Genomic DNA, 17,739 nt, shown 5'->3' on the forward strand with positions numbered 1-17,739 from the left:
TGAATTAAGGGAGATCTGCATGCTAAACTGTGTGACCTTTAGCCCTTTCTCTGGCCTTGCTAGCAACTTCCCCACACCACTAACCAATAGATTGGAAGATTCTTTGAACAACTGAAAAGCTACAGAGAGAACTCCAGTTACTGATATTTGAAGTTCCCTCAATAAAAAGACTTACTTACTTTTTTTTTTTTAATGCTTATTTATTTTTGAGAGAGAGAAACAGAGTGCAAGTAGGCGAGGGGCAGAAAAAGAGGGGGACACAGAATCCGAAGCAGGCTCAAGGCTCTGAGCCATCAGCACAGAGCCCAATGGCTCAAACCCATGAACTGTGAGATTGTGACCTGAGCTGAAGCCGGACGCTTAGCCGACTGAATCACCCACGTGCCCCAAAAGATTCACTTTTCACTTGATCACCCTATGTAAAGTCCACTAGTTAACAAACTGTACCATTTACATAATAAGTTTCCAAAATCAACTTTCAGTGCCTCCTTCTTAAATATAGTCAAGAATCAGAAGATACTTAAAGAAAGATTCAAACTTGATAAAAGGAGACAGATATAACCAGAAAAAAAGATCTGACATGATAGAGATTTTGCAAGGAGGAATAAAAAAAAAATTCAAAAAGGGCAATAACACCAATTCAAGAAGATAAGAGGAAAGGTTGCATCCAAAAAACAATAGGGGATTACAATAAAAAAGAAAAAACATTAAATGAAAAAAGCCTCTCTGAAATTAAAAATATAACTAAAGTTTTTTTCAAAAACTTATAAGATTTAGAAGACAAAGTTGAGGAATACTTCCAAAGAGGGAAACAAAAAAGAGAGACTTAAATAATAGGAGAGAAATAAAATACATTAATCTAATTATCCCAGCACAAAGAATGAAAAAAAGATATCTACCAAAGCCCACCACCATCATCATTGTGATTTTATGAGACTGACATGCTGCCTACTCAACTTAGGTAGCCAGTTATTCTGATTTTAAATCAGGAGGGATAAGTAAAAATTCCTACAGTCTTCTAAGGAGAAAAAGAAACAGGTAAAGGAAACAAGAATAAGACTATTAAACTTCTTCAAAAGTAGCATTACATGTTAAAAGACAACCGAGAAACGCCTTCTAAATTCTGAAAGAAAATATTTTTAAATCTAGAATTCTGTACTCAAGTAAATTATCAATCACACATCAGAGTAGTGTAGAGATATTTCCAGATAGCCAATGACTCAAGACAATTACTTTTTTTTTTTAAATTTTTTAAAATGTTTTTATTTATTTTTGAGACAGAGAGAGAAGAGCATGGGCAGGGGAGGGGCAGAGAGAGAGGGAGACACAGAATCTGAAGCAGGCTCCAGGCTCTGAGCTGTCAGCACAGATCCCAACGCGGGGCTTGAACTCACAGACTGCGAGATCATGACCTGAGCTGAAGTCAGACGCTTAACCAACTGAGCCACCCAGGAGCCCCAAGACAATGACGTCTAAAGTACTCATTCTTAAGAAATTATTGGAGAGGGGCTCTAGGCTGGCTCAGTCAGTAGAGCATGTGACTCTTGATCTCAAGGCTGTAAGTTTCAGCCCCACATTAGGTGTAGAGATTACTTAAAAATAAAATCTTTAAAAAAGAGAGAAGTTATTGGAGAATGGAAGTTAGCAATTTAGTTAGGTGATAATGTAATAAAGAAGACAGAGATTCAGGAAATAGGGACTCCAACACAAGAAGGCAGTAAAGGAAATATTCAAAATGATGGTAAAGGGAAGCCTCAGAATAATAGTTATGTAGTATCCTAATTCTAAAATCAGCCAATCCAGATTGGAACAGAGAAACAAAAGGTTCTTAGAGAGAAAACTGTAAGGGGAAAAATTGAACAGATGAGCTTGAGTGTATGCAACATAGTATTACCAGGTATGTAGTAGAGTTGTTGAACCATTAGAAAAAAATAATTATAAGCACATTTGGACATCAGATCAATAAAAAAGGAGGCAGTTATTAACTCCAGGAAAAACAAAGAATTGTACAAAAGAGGACACATAATCACAGTGCACTACTTGATGCAGGAGTAAATAATATTTGCCTAATCATTAGTATATAAACACTAAACATCAATTTAACAAAAAAAAAGTTTATGTTGGGAGAGTTAGAATGAAGGGGACATGCAGGGATGGCATTGGGGGAAACTAAGTTCTCATCTACCATGACAGAGAGTCAATATATAATTTCGAGGGGCGTGTGGGTGGCTCAGTCAGCTAAGCGTCCGACTTCAGTTCATGTCATGATCTTATGGTTAATGGGTTCAAGCCCTGCCTTGGGCTCTGTGCTGATGGTTCAGAGCCTGGAGCCTGCTTCAGATTCTGTATTTCCCTCTTTCTCTGCCCCTACCCCACTTGCACTCTGTTTCTCTCTCTCAAAAATATATATACATTAAAAATGTTTTTAAAAACATGTATAAAATATATAATTTCTAAAATTAATAAATCAAGAAATAGTAATATAAGCATATTATTTAAAAACATGGCAATATATACAAATGACAAACGAGCTGTAAGAGTTGAGGTTGACTGCCTTGGAGAATGGAACATGGGAATGTGAAAGGCTGAAGCAAGGCAACTGCTGATTTCCAAACTATGCATATATATTCTTTGATTAAAATGAAAATTAAATTTTTGAAAAAGAGTCTCTATGGCTCACATACAGTCCAGCTTAGTAGCTTCTCATGATATAACAACAGATGATAATCTGGGGCCAAAGTTCTGGCCAAAATAAATGAAGCATTTTTATGTCAGTGTCTGCATATATCCCTTGGATATATGGAGACCTGACACAGTGGCCAGTGGTCAATAGGCTTCAAAGATTAAGAACTCCGATCCTGACCCACAGTTGTGGACATTACAGGCAATTCTCAAACATATCATATTTCATGTCTGGACATGCTGGTCTCTCTGATTAGAAGAAACAAACCTCCCAAGCCCCTAACAAGGTGAACTTCTCTTCAACCTTTAAAACTCTTCTCAGCTATTACCTCTCCTAGAAAGTCCTTCCTGATGCCTCCTCTCTGAAGAGTTACTTGTTCCCTCTTTCAGCCTACTTCTGAATCATCTGTGTCTCCATCCAGCAAAGCATCCAACCCCGTGTGATTCAGTTGGAAATAAGCTGTCTCTCCAGCTACTCTGTGATCCTCTCTCTAGTCATCAGCTTGTGCTAGTTATGCTGCAGGATAAACAACCACAGAATCTCAGTCACTCACCACACAAAGGTTTATCTCTCATCATGTTATATATTGGCTGTGCCTCTGGCTCCACTCCATGTTTTCTCTTTATGTGGGTCTTATTCTGGACATGCCATTCTCCTGGCAGAAAGAAAAGAGAAAATGTGTGTGGGACCACAAAATGTTCCCGAAAGCCTCTGCTCAAAAGTGACATATCACTTCTGCTTAATTTCCATTGGCCAAAGCAAGTCACATGATGAAGTCTGATGTCAATGGCACAGATAAGCATAATCCTGTCACAGGGAGAGGCAGTAAACAATTGGGTATAATAATACCATCTACGACAATCTGCTTGGTGGGACCCACATCTTATTTTTATATCCTGCACCTAACACAGTGTTTGGCACCAAAGTAGTATTCAAGGCATCTTCGTTGACTTGAACAGAATTGTCAAATAATAACTTAGCCTCATATACAACCTGAGAACAGAAGGAGATTTGAAAAGGGCCTAAAAAAATGAAAAGGGCTTAACGTAGAGCTGGAAGGGTACCAACAAGCTCATGGTATGCGGAACAGCACTGAGTTTGGAGCCGATACACTTGGGTTTCAGGTCAGACTCTGAAAGTCATTTCACCTCTCTGGGCTCATCTTTAAAATGAAGGAGATGAGGGCACCTGGGTGGCTCAGTCAGTTAAGCTTCTAGCTCTTGGTTTCAGCTCAGGTCATGATCTCACAGTTTGTTAGTGTTAGTTCGAGCCCCACATAGGGCTCTGCGCTGACAGTGCAGGGCCTGCTTGGGATTCTCTCTCTCTCTCTCTCTCTCTCTCTCTCTCCCCCTCTCTCTCTGCCCCTCCCCTGCTCATGCTTGCTCTCACTCTCTCTCAAAATAAATAAATAAACTTAAAAAAATAAATAAAATGAAGGTGATGAAGTAGAGGACCTCTAGGATCCTTTTCAGTTTTAACCTTTTGGGAGTCTGTCATAGAACACCTCAACCTGGTTTCCTTAGGACCTGCTTGCCAATCTGCCGACTTCTATTACGGTACCCAGTTCTACAATTGAGAAGAAAATAAGCCCCAAAGTCACATCGCAGGCTAAAATGAATTTCTAAAAACCGAAAATTCGATGATGACAATAAAAGAAAATAAAATTACACTTCTGAAATGAATGTGTTTTCAACAAACATGTTAAGTGGTAAATGTTTTCTTTAAAACAAACCATTTTCTGTTTTGAGCACATTGTTCTAGACAGAGGAGAATCCATTACACGAAAGCTACTTATCACGACATTACAGAGGGGTGATTATACATCTGAATGTCCCCACTCTGAGTTCTGGTTCACAAATGGAAATCATCACATAAGTAGAAGCCATCTCACACATAGTGAGAGTTTGTTGTTTGTGGAATGAATAAATATGTGTCTTGGCTGAACTCCTTGGGTTATTGAAGCTATCATTACCAATCCAATGCAGCCCTATTGCTCTGTATCTGGACCTAGTCATACTTTTTTTAAAAAAGTTTTTAGGAAAAAAAAATCTAAGAAAGGGTTGAGAAATCATATAGCTCATGGGCTGATGTACTAAGAGAATTATTTAACAGCTACTGGGTCCTAAGCCCTGTGTTCTCAACAGTAGAAAGCAAATATTGTGATGATCCTGTTTGATTAGAGAAATGTGTACTCTTAAGTTTCCACCCATAAACCACAGATGTCAGCCCACGTACCCACCACCACCAGACAATAACAACATGTACATATCATTCACTGTATGCCAGGACTGTTCTGAGTTCTTTACATATATTAACTCATAACAATCATAGCAACCAGAGGCAACGGGTACTGTTACTATCTCCATTTTACTGATGGGGGAATCAAAAGTACAGAAAGGTTGATTAACCTGCCCAAGGTCACACACTGACTGGCGGGGCTAGGCTTTGAACCCAGGCAATCAGGCTCCAGAGTCTGTTCTAAAGTCCCCTCTGCATTATATTGCCTGGGGGTGGAGCATGCTACCAAATGAGTCGGGATCATTCTTGGATATAGATGTAGCCTGGAACCATAAGCATACCATGACTCCCTCACCCTTAAAGACCCTTCCCACCTGTCCCTGCACCAGCCTAGGAGACTGTGACTCCCACCCTCTGATCGTGGGTGCAGTGAGGGAAGTGAGTGTGACTAGCTCCCTCAAATACCAGAAAGGGTAATTTTTCAGGTGTATATCATCTGTCCTTATCCATTTCCAAGTTTCTGGACTGCATGTCCCCTTGCCTGGATGAGTGTCAGGAAAGGTAACTGAGCCCTGATACAGCAAGGTCCAGTTTCTAGTAGCCAGAGCACTGCAATCAGCAGGCAGGGCTCTTTCCTATAAAAACCAATCAATACTGTCCCATCCCACATCCTCAACCTTTCCTGCTCCTCGGTCTATAACTGCTATTGATTACATCAGAGCAGGGAAGCAAATGCCAAAATATATCAATCACCAAGGTGGCAAAGAGACTTTATTAAAACCATTACACCTTCTTCTATTTTCCTGCCCACCCCTGTTTCCTCAGCCCAATGGCCATTTCTTTTGGAAGGTTTCCAAGAACTTTGCAGACATGATCTGATGGCTGGTGGAATTTCCTCTATTTGGGGAAAATTTAGACCCAGAGAAGGAGCAAGAACAAGTCCCATGGTGAGAAGATGGAAACCAGGTGTGTGAAAATATGTGCATGTGTCTGTGCGGTATATACATATGAAAATGTGCACGTACATATGTTTGTTTAAAGAAAAACCTAGAACTTAGTCACATTTCAGAAACATTTTGTAATTATCGCTGAAATTTTTACAAATCAATTCCTTCTGGTCGCTTAATGTCCTTCACTAAGTGGTTTAATTGTGAAATTTCACTTTATAATTGGGTTCATTTTAATGCAGAAAGAGGTAGATTTGCATAAGCAAATGACAAACAGTTAACAAAATCCATTAGCAGAGAAGCAGGAATCCGAAGAGCCACACACCCTGGGTTGTTGGTTTCGAGTCAAAACCTGTGCTAAGGAAGTTGCTGGCCAAACCCAGACCGACCTCTGTGGCCCCTAACCAGACAGAGGGGAAGGACGAAAGGCATTTCAAATGCCTTCATGTATTATTAGGATAGCCTGTCAATGTGGCAGGAGAGACAAGGTGAAGGAAAATTTTTGCTTGTCAGTGAAAGACCAGATTCTTTGCAACTCCAGGCAAGGATTTAAAAAGGATCACCAGTTTTACACATCTCCTTGACAGTTCTTTTTCCAGGTGAAGAGTCCTGGACTCAGAGTAGAAGGGAGTAGAGAGTCTCTGATTTCTGGTCCTCATTCTGCCACTAACCACCAAGGATCTTCCTGCTGAGGCCTCCATTAGATCGTATCTGAATATCTGTTTCTTAAAGCTCCTACTGTCATTACCAGTAATTGACAAATTCTTTCACTCATTCACTCAACAAATATATATTGAGTCCTTGCTAGGAACGGGTCCTATAGACATTACAGAGAATCACAAGGAGATGGGGTGAGGGCTAAGCTAAGAAATATAAATAAACAGTAGAGAAGGTCCTGCCCTCATGGAACTGATGTTATGGACTGAATTGCATCCCTTAAAGTTTACAGGCTGACAGGACTAGTGTCCTTCTGAGAAGAGGAAGAGACACCGGCAATCTCTCTCTCTCCATGCACACACAGAGAGGATGCCATGGTAGGGCGCTGTGAGAAGATGGCCAACTGCAAGCCAGGAAGGCATGCTGCACCAGAAACCAACCCTTCTGACACCTTGATCTCAGACTTGCCAGCCTCCAGAACTGTGAAAAAATGAAGTTCTGCTGTTTAAGTCACCAAGCCTGTAGTATTTTGTTGCAGCAGCTGGAGCAGACTAATATGTTGGGGGAGAAGGGAAAGGCACAGTACTATGCCAAGGGAGCACAGACTGGAGTGCCTTGCCCAGTCTAGGGGACGAGGGAAGGTTTTGCAGAGGACCTGCCACCGAAAAGGTCAGGAGAACCAGCAGGGGAAAGGCGTGAGGTGGAGGGCAGTTCTTGGGACAGGACACTCACGTGTGTGAAGACCTGCAGGTAAGAGGAGTAAGTTCAGTTGGGGGAGCCAAACACACTTCTTTGTGGATGGAGCCTGAAGTATCAGAGGAAGAGTATAGCAAGAGTGGGGCTGAGGAGGTAAGGGGAGCCAATTGGGGGAGGTTTCATAAACAAACATGTCCCTGAAGATCGCTGCCCCCGCCCCCCCCAAAAAAAGTAGGCTCCACACAAGCATAGAGTCCAATGCAGGGTTTGAAGTCACAACCTTGAGATCAAGACCTGAGCTGATATCAAGAGGAGGACTCTTTGGGGCACCTGAGTGGCTCAGTAAGCTGGGCATCCGACTCTTGGTTTCGGCTCAGGTCATGATCTCGTGGTTCATGAAATCGAGCTCCACACTGGGCTTTGTGCTGACAGCGCAGAGACTGTTTGGGATTCTCTCTCTCCCTCTCTCTCTACCCTTGCCTGCTCTCACTCTCTCTCTCTCTCTCTCTCTCTCTCTCAAAATAAATAAACTTTAAAACCTTAAAAAAAAAAAAAAAGAGTTGGACCCAGGTCACCCAGGCGCCCCATCCCCAAAGATCTCAAAGGCCAAGGAGCTGCCATACCTATTGCAACTTTGGACTCATGCCATTGACACATCCAATCCTGAAAAGATGCCAACACAGGTTCTGCAGGCACAGAGTAATAGTTAGCTTTTCTTGCCACCCTAGCCAGTGAAATCTCTGTGTGTTTGCATTATGTTCCTTGTGGAAATGCTTCGTTTCTTTATCCACAAGCTTCCTCCTTGCCTTTTGAAGCATCTTCTGGGACAGCCTCTTCTTCAGGTGCTTGCCTTCAGTTCTGCAAAATTCCTCTGCTTTTTGTTAATAATTGCTAGTACTTATTGAGTTAGCTAATGCCAACCACGCACCAGGCCCTGTTTTAAGGGCTTTATGTATATTAGCTTTTTTAATCGTCACAACAACCCTATGAAGTAGATTCTGTTAACTCCAGTTTATGGATAAGGAAACTGAGCACAGAGAGATTAAGGCACTTGCCTGGGGCCACTCAGCTAAATGGAGAAGCCAAGATTAAAACTAGGGCAGTTTGGCTCTGGTGTCCATACTTTTAACGACTACTAGGCTCTATTGTCTTTGGGGCAAAAAAAAAAAAAAAAAAAAAAAAACAAGACCGAGAAACTGAGGTCAGTCAGGTTCCCAAGGGCAGTTGAAGTCTGGGGGTCCTTCTGATTCCAGAGTCTATGCTCTTAACCTCTTGAGGGAATGAAGAAGCAGCAGCTGGCTTGGGGAGTGACTCAGGAAGTAGACTAGATAGAACTAGCATGGAGTAGTTGAAGAAGAAGGAAGAGAGAGAGCTGGAGAGAAGTAGGAAGTTGCAGTAACACTCTGGTTTCTGGGTAAACCATACAACCAAACCTTCATCATTTTGTGCCACTTCATTCATTTGTTCACTCATTCTCCCAGCCATTTAACAAATGCTTATTGGGAACCTATTCTGTTTCAGGCATTGGGCTGGGAAAGTGGGAAAGAGGAGCAGGTGGGTACTGAGAATGGCCATGAACCTCACCAGCGCCTTCCGCTTGCCCTCATCTAAGAAGCTTTACATTCATCTAAGAAGGACTTTACATTCGAGGGGGTGGAGTTGATATATAAATAAATTCAACACATTATTACAGTGTGATTATATATATCAATATATGCCCATCTATCTATAAAGCATTAAAAGGAGGACAGCCTATCTCTGCCTAAAACAGGCAGGTAGGGCATCGCTTTGAAGAAGGTCCCTTTTGAGCCAGCCATGAAGGATAATAGGAATATCCTAAGAGAGGAGCTGGGCTCCATGGAGTTTCCCTGGAAAGTATGTATGTAGCAGATCCCCAAATTCCTGGAACAGAGTCATAGAATTAGAGAACGTTCACACTGAAAGGAGTCTTAGAGGCCACCTGGCCCCACCCCTTTATCCACAGATGGCAAAGTGGGGCCAGGCCTGGGGTGAGGCAAAACAAACGTTATGGGAGCATTTCCTCTCACGGCCCTGCGAGTGTGGCCCAGCCCTAGCCCCTGCCCTGGAACCGAGGCACAGCTTGACTGGGTTCAAACAACCAGTCAAGGGCCAACAGTACCTTGCAAGAACCCCAGCCACCTCCACCCCAATTTTCTGGGCTTTGTGATTCATGGGTTGTGTGGAGAGCAAGGCAAATGGAAAAGAAGATGGAGAGGAGTCTAGAAAGTCACCATGATTTCAGGCTTGTATTACTGAAGAGACAACTCTAAATGTCCACCTCCATCACCCTTGCACTCTCAAGTTCCCAGCTTCCCCATCCCCAAGGCTTTTTTTTTTAATGTTTGTTTGTTTGTTTAGAGGGAGAGAGACAGAGGGCACTCACGCAGGGGACGGGTAGAGAGAGAGGGAGAGAGAATCTCAAGCAGGCTGGTGATGTCAGCACAGAGACCCATGCAAAGCTCAATCCCAGGAACCCAAAAAGGAGACCATGACCTCAGCTGAAATCAAGAGTTGGATGCTTAGGGGCGCCTGGGTGGCGCAGTCGGTTAAGCGTCCGACTTCAGCCAGGTCACGATCTCGCGGTCCGTGAGTTCGAGCCCCGCGTCAGGCTCTGGGCTGATGGCTCGGAGCCTGGAGCCTGTTTCCGATTCTGTGTCTCCCTCTCTCTCTGCCCCTCCCCCGTTCATGCTCTGTCTCTCTCTGTCCCAAAAATAAATAAAAACGTTGAAAAAAATTTTTAAAAAAAGAGTTGGATGCTTAACTGACAGCCATCCCCACCCGCAAGTCTTATATTTAAAAGTAAGGATATCTTTCTCGTAATGTCCTTCCCTCTCCTCTCTCTGCTACCCACTCTTCCAACGCCACACCTCCCCAGCACTTCTTTCAGCTTCAGATTCTCTTTTCAGCTGGCCGCCAGGAGCCCTGCAAACGTCCACCACGGAGGTCGCAGGGATGCAGTTCAACAATCTGCCAGCAGGGGGCAGGCCTGCCGCGAGCCCCGATGCTGCCCAAGCCTCCCAGCCCCCAGCCCAGTCACAACTCCTTAGAGATGCAAATTGAGAAGCAGCCTTCCTAACCCGAGAGGGCTGCTAATTCTCTGACGAGTATGCAGATTTCCATCCTGCCTTTGCCTGGGTTTATTTGTTTTACTTTGCAATAAATTTAATACAGACTCCCTGAAGCAGAGAGGCAGATGGACTATAAACTCTGCATTTTGAGCAGCCTTAGTTACTAGGTTAGTGTGGTTTTTGATCCCTACTTAAATTATATCTATGAAATTTGACATGGATTTGGGTCTGGGCTTTGCTGGCTCCTTGGTGCTCTGGAGCTGCTTCTAGGGAATTTACAAGGGTTGATTTGATTATTGGGACTTTAATTTCTCACGGAGGCTAACGAGCAGGCTGGGAAGCCTGGCTGGGGTGGAACAGGAAGATGGGAAAGTGAGAAAGAAGTAAGTTGGGTTGCTACCTGCCCCAGTTAGGCGGGGCCAGTATTGTTTTCCCATGCCCCTGGCTGGGCCCTAAGTCAGACAAGCTGAGGACCTAAGGCAGGAAGCCTGTGCTGCTCCCCTCCCCAGGGAGAGTCACGCAGCCCAAAGTGCCCACAAGAAGTTCAGAGTCCAGGAAAAAAAAATCAGACGCACATATGGGGCAGACATAACTAAAACATCCATAAAGAAGCATTAACAAGAACGGGGTTAAGCTGGCGTTGTATAACAATGTGAATTGGACATGGGGGGATGTGGCAGAGGGGAGAAAACTGCTACTCACCCCTCCTATTAACACCTTTGCCTCACTCATGCTGCAGTGTGCAGCCTTCTCCCCTGCTGCCTTTCACAGACTGCTGAAGAAAAGGCATAGCGAGCTAGGAGCGTGACAAGCTGGGTTCTCGTCTCAGCTTCACGGGGTACTTCTTTGTTCCAGTGTTCTAATGTTGAGTAATATGTTTAATTTCTCTGAGACTCGGTTTCCCTGTCTGCAAAATCAGAATCACCCGATTATTACGAGGGCCAAGTAAGATAATCGGGGTAAGAACGCCTGTATGCAGCAAAGGATGAGACCAGAAAAAGTGTGTAAGGGACAGGTGTCCTTAGACAGTTGTGATCAATGATAAGAGTAGGAAGCCCTCGGGACAGGGGGAGTCTGTGAAGGGAACTTCAGTGAGACCTATATCTGTTCTATCCTTGTACCTAAAACCTGTCAGTGGGCCCTATGCCCACGGGATGAGTGGGGCCCCCAAAGGCAGACGAGGTGTAGTGGCCAGCTGCCTAACTTGGTCCTGCTCACCTGCACACGAAACCTGCCTGCCAGCAGAGAAGGACCGGCCAGGGCATCGGAGAAGGTTCAAGCAGCAGCAGATTCCAGGGACTGTTGTGCACACCTCTGAGGGCCTGGGCCACTCTGGCAATGGGAGATGGGCAGAGAGGTGGGGGTGCAGCCTCACCTTACCCCAAGAGAAACCCCAGAGCCCAGGCAGAGCCTGAGACAGGAAGGGGAGGCCAGCCCCCCTTCCTCTGCCTCCCTTCTCTGCACCTCTACATCCTTCAGCCAGAGGCTGAAGCAAGAAAGGGAACTTGAGGGGGTGATGAAAGGAATGTGTTTAAAGAGCTAAGAAAAGCAAAGGTTTAGGAGTCACCCAAGTAAAGGGGCAGAAAGAAGGAAGAGGGCAGATAAAGGAGAAAAGGAAGGAGCCAAGGACATGTTGACATTTGTTCCTTCTGCGTAGGGGAGAATCCCCAGAAAGGAAAAGAAGTACAAGAGGAGCAGAGCAGAACCAGAGAAAGGAAACAGCCTGATTCCCATGGAGGAGGGGGTGGGGTGCAGGGGAGGTAGAGGCTGAGCCGAAATGGAAATGAGGGGCTTGGTCACCATGGAGAGAGAAGCTGGAAGCTTGGCAGCAGTTTGTCTATTAGGAGGAAAGGAGGGGAATCAAAGAAGCTGTGGGCGTGTCTACACACACAACCGAATTGGAAAATAACTAGCTGAATTCAGCCCAAAGCAGGGGATGGAGGGGGATGGGGGCGGAAAGACTGGCTAAATTCTCTCCAAAACAACAAAACCTGCCCCACTCACTTCTCCATCCTACCTGCCACCCCCCACCCCAATAATGCACTGAATTAAAAGTGAGCTGTCAAGATCCTGTTAAAGGAAATTTGGTGACTTCCCACCCCCCAAACCAGAAGCAGTCTGATGATTTGTGTGTGCAAGGGAAAGGAAACGGAAGGCAGCAGAGACAGAGGTAGGGTGGCAAGGAGGGGCAGGGGTGCAGGCGGAAGCAAGGAGAACCAGTCAGACACCTTGGTCTTCAGAGAACCTCCTGAGGAAGGATGAAGAAATCTAGCAAGTACGAGCCACAAGGCCAAGAGGATGACCACACAAGTTCTCCGGAACTGTGACAGGGCCAATGCCACCCTGAGACCCACTGCCAGGCTTCTGCCTGACCCTGTGCATTAGAAAGGCTCACACTGGCACTCCTCCAGGTGCACCCTCCCCAGAGCCGTTGGGCAAGAGCCTTGCTCCCCCTTGCAGGTCACGGTCCACATACCCAGGCAGGCAAGGACGGCTGTTTGGGTGAGAATGGAGGTGGAGTGGGGGGTATGCCCCTGCCCAGAGAGTGTGGGCAGATCTTGGGAGCGGAGACACTGACCACAAGGCTCCTCACAGTGCGGAACGATGTGGTGATAGGACTGGGGGACGTGGTGCTTGGCCAGGACCCCCACTTGCATGCTTGCCTTGGCCAGGAAATGTCCGCAGCTGTCCTCAGCAGAGGAGAGCCCGGCTTTACACCTAGAGATCAGGACACTGAAAAAAGTAAGGAATCCAAGGCTGCTATGGGTTAGAAGCCCAAAGGGCAAAAGGAGTGAGAGGGACACACACACCCTGGGCCTGTGTGGTAGAGAGTGGAGAATTCATACCAGAATCATTCACTGTTTATCCAAAATTCAAGGTTGACTGGTTGTCCTGTGTTCTATCTGCCACCCCTCCCTAGGGCCAGAGGGGTTGGAGTGGTGGCCACAAGGGAATGTCACAAGGTAAATGAGGATGGGGACTGGCACAAACTAAGAGGTCAAAGTCCTCCTAGAACTAAAACATGCCAGAAGGCCAGAGTCAGACCAGTACCTTCCAGTCTTGGATGGGGTTGTGACAAGCATGTTCATTTTCAGAGACCCTGGGCTAAGTGAAGAGAATGACTAAATCCTCTTATCCCGACCAATGACTTTAAGATAGAAGCAGGATCAGGGCAACACATGAGCAAGTCTCAGAGTGGGAGGTGGTGGGGAATTTCTCTTCTGCACCCACTGGAACCCCAGAGGCTAGCCAAGTCTAAACTGATAAAGAATTTCCTCCACAGGCATCTTGCCCCGGTCTTTCATGTTGAAAAAAAAAGGGGGACACTTTCAACAAAAGAAGCCTGCAATCAACACTTTTTCTAAGTACTTTAAAGTGTACACAATTCTACACTATTTTTCTGCTCTCACCTACACATCTCCTAGCACAACTGATATTTTTTAAAGTCCTTTTCAGCATTTAACCTTTCAGATGCTGCATTCCAGGAAGAAAGTAAATAAATGTGTAAATCAATAACAACCCTACACTGGTTTTGAACTCAGTTATGAACACAGAAGGAAAAAAAAAATCAGTGCCAAATGAAAAAGGATAGACTCAAAGGAGGATTTCTTTTAATCCAAAAAAGTTTTACAATGGTGTGATCAGCAATCGAGAATAAAATAAAATTAAAACAATAATAATAAAAGAAGCATACCCAGCAGTGTCCTGTTAAATAATTGGATCAGCTTCATCAGGGCAGCAACTGGTGCTGAGTGTTTTTTAATTTTCTCCCTGCTGGATATTCTCCTCTCATGGTGTCAACAAACAGATTAACTACTTGTCAGAGACGGGGCCTTCAGAGAGCAAAATTGAATTCTTCAGTATTTATTTTCCTCTTCATACCTCCTTCCCAAAGAGGAATATCTGGGCATTTTTTAAAAGATTCCCCCCACCCTCCTCAAAAATCAAGAAATGATTAATTCTGTCCATGAGGATCACTTGATCATATCGTGCAAGAAGTTAATTTCACCACGGTGCACACTGGATTCAATAAGAGGGTTTAAGAAGATGTACTCATTGCCTCTCCTTATGAAGGACTCAAGCTTGAAAGGGCAGACCCAATACTTACTACATCTGTGGCAAGCGCAGGCCAAAGGGCACCATGGTGTTTTCAACAAACCAAGGTTTCACAGAAATTTGAATCCAGAACAGCGGGGCCCATGGCTCTAGGTGAACCGCATAAAAAAAGAACTGAGCAGGGGCACCTGGGTGGCTCAGTATGTTAAGTGGCTGACTTCAGCTCAGGTCAAGATCTCACAGTCCGTGAGTTCAAGCCCCTCAACGGGCTCTGTGCTGACAGCTCAGAGATTGGAACCTGCTTCGGATTCTGCCTCCCTCTCCCTCTGCTCCTCCCTCACTTGCACTTTGTCTCTCGCTCTCTCTCAAAAATAAACATTAAAAAAAAAAAAAAAGACTTGGAGAAAAAATTTAAAACCTTTTAAAACACATAAAAAGAAGATCCAAATAAATGCAGGAACGTATCATACCCTGGAAAGGATGAGTTAACTCTCTACAACGTCAGTTGTCCCTAAATTAACCTGTAAATTGAATCCGTTCCAATCAAAATCTCAGTACATTTGGCCAGGAGACAGGGGTGGAAGAGTATCTGTCAAGCATTCTAAAATTTACGAAGAAGAACAAGGGTCCACTAATGGTAAGATGGCTTTTTAAAAACAGCAGAAAGAAGAAACGCATAATACTAGAAATTGAGAAATACTACAAAGCCAGCATTATCAGAACAATGTGGTACTGGCACAGAAAGAGAGAGGCAGACCAGTGGAATAGAAGAGTGGGTCCAGAAGCAGGCTGACAGGTGCATGGGGTTGGGGAGAGGAGAGATTTATAGCACAAGACAACTTATGTATGTTTTTAAAAGACACAAAGCAACACCACATATGTTTCAAGGACCATGCAGACGGATAAACTCATAGAAGGTGAATTAGAAGGTTACATGCTACAGTGGATATTGAGGTGCTCCACCCATACCCCTCTTCAGGGCCAGTGCACCTACTCCTCCACAACTGCTAGGAGTATTAGTGCTGAGGCTCGAGGCTGCATCCATCAGGGGAACTGCCTCGCTGAAGCCTATGCCCCTTCCAGGGGAAGTGCTCAATGGTGGCTGATGCAAGGATGTACAAGGCCTGGTCCCTCCTGCCTTGTTTGGGAAAACTCTAAAGGGCCACGTCAGGTGCATAGTTTCCAGGATCTCAGTTGTGGCCTCAGTTGCACAGAGGGGACCAACTTCACCTTCGGTCCCTCCCTGCAGTCCTCACCTCCTATGTCTGTGTCTCCCGAGGGCCCTCCTGAATGGACCTGCACATAGGCGCCCATCTCGGAACTTTCTTCCTTCCAGAGAGCTCTGTCTAAGGAATACATGAAATAATCAAGGGTGGGAGCAGTTACTGAGGAAAAGGGAAGAGAAATGCAGCTGGGAAAGAAAGGGGAAAATAAGAATTCAGTGAGCCTAAGCGAGGTCTCATAGGACTAGTGATGGTAGCATACTGTGAACTGAGGAGCACGATCCACTCAACTTTGTGCACCCAAAGTCCAAAATGCAAAACATAAAATTGAAAACATACCAACTGTCTGCGGATAGTAGGCAAGCTGCCTCCTCCCTTTACTCACAGTGCTCTGTAACTCAACACCAGTTAATCTTCTGCCTGTGGGCCAGTGGTGAGCAAGGAGCGGACTCAGAAAAAGGGAGATAAATGGGCAACGACTTCTGTTTCCCCAACCCTTGTAACTAGGGGCAACCTCAAGAATCAGGAAGCCAGGGATTCCCTTTGGCTCAAGTCCCTCATGGCTGTGAGGCTCTAGGAGAGATAGTTACATCACACTTAGCATAGGAAGGTGGAAGTAAAGGGGTGTAGTATATGTGTGGTGGTGTGGGTGTGAGAGACAGAGACAGAGACAGAGAGGCAGACAGAGACAGAGAGTGTGTTTCCACCTCAGGCATAGAACAGCCCAAGATTTCGCAGAGATAGAGATTCTATTCTTTCCATTCACTCCAGCACCAGATGGAGCAAGAGATCTTTATGGCACTTGCGGGAGGGGGTTACTTACCTCTGGGGGAGCAGCTTTGTCTGTCTCTGAGCCAAATGCCACACTGACTTCTGCTTCCCATCTTGCCTGCCTCTCCCCTCCTCTGACTCTCCTACTTGATATTTCTGTAACAGAAACGGGTTCCCTTCCTTGGGACTTGACCCAGCCCATCTCCTCTCCACAACCCTCGCCCCCACTCTTGCCTTCCGCCTCCCCCCCACCCCCATCTCCAGAGTCCTTTGCCCTTTTCAGAGTCTACAGGGATTAGCTGGGTTAGCTTTCACACAGGCAGACACTGAAGCCTCATGTGGCTACAAAGAAAGCAAAACTGATACAATTGTGTGTGCCCTGGGAAGAGTCTGTGGAATGTTCAGGAAGTCCACTCCGTGGCTGACCGGAGCCTGAAGTACCCAGAGTTTTCTCCCTTCCCATTCAAAGAAAAATAGGGAACTATGTTTGAAGGAGCATAAGTAAATTATAATGTGAATTCACCAATCTACCCTTTCCATAAAATATACTGAGCTCCTACTACACAGCATGTAAATATGTTTGGAAGGCAGGGACTTCCAAAATGAGTAAGATGCAGTCCTTGGTCTGCATAGGGGTGACTGTCTGACCAATATCTATGAAGTAGAGGGTAATATGGAAAGGGCAAAAAAAAGTTACCCCCAAATGCTCAGATGGTTCAAAGTAGGGTAAAAGTCACATTAGAAGGAAGAATCAAAGTTTTCCTAAACCACGTAACTTTTAAAACAGCTTAAAACTGATGGATAAAATTTGTTCATATACTTTTAAAATTAGTTTTAAGGAACTTAATGCATTTGAATATAATGTAATGCATTCAATACACTGAATAACATTTTTTAAAGATGATAAATAATCATTCTGCTTTTGAAAAAAACTGTATGAAGTAAGAAATCATGACTCTTCTTTGACCCATCTCATTCCATCCCCCAAAAGTAACTCCTTTAACAGTTTGGAGTGTATTGGCCCTAATCTTTGGATGGAAATGATTTCAACAAAATGGGAAGAAGGAGAGTATCCCAGGTAAAGAACAGGAGGTGAGAAGAGAAAAGGCAAGTTGTATACCCGGCGTGTGTGGCAAAAGCAGGAGACAAGAGATGACATTGCAACAGGAGGTTGGAGTCACATCACAGAAGGTCCTTTGCACGAGTTTAGAATTAGGGACATTATTCAATAGGTGGTGTCATATAAGAAATGGTCCAAGGAGTTAGGGATTTAAAAAAAATTTTTTTTTAATATTTTTTTATTCTTGAGAGAGAGACAGAGACAGAGTGTGAGGGAGGGGCAGAGAGAGGGGGAGACACAGAACCCAAAGCAGACTCTA

General features: G+C 44.7%; 1 protein-coding gene across 1 annotated transcript in view; it reads right to left on the reverse strand.

The window, feature by feature from the left end:
- Window positions 1–3,354, reverse strand: part of PKNOX2 (PBX/knotted 1 homeobox 2) — a 282,247-nt gene extending 278,893 nt beyond the window's left edge. Inside the window, exon 1 of the mRNA XM_049654902.1 lies at window positions 3,237–3,354. The gene's annotated coding sequence lies outside the window, so the exon portion shown is untranslated. The remainder of the gene's footprint in view (window positions 1–3,236) is intronic.
- Between the last annotated feature and the right edge of the window lie 14,385 nt (window positions 3,355–17,739).

Source organism: Panthera uncia, chromosome D1 (assembly GCF_023721935.1).
Source record: "Panthera uncia isolate 11264 chromosome D1, Puncia_PCG_1.0, whole genome shotgun sequence".
NCBI classification, from domain to species: Eukaryota; Metazoa; Chordata; class Mammalia; order Carnivora; family Felidae; genus Panthera; species Panthera uncia.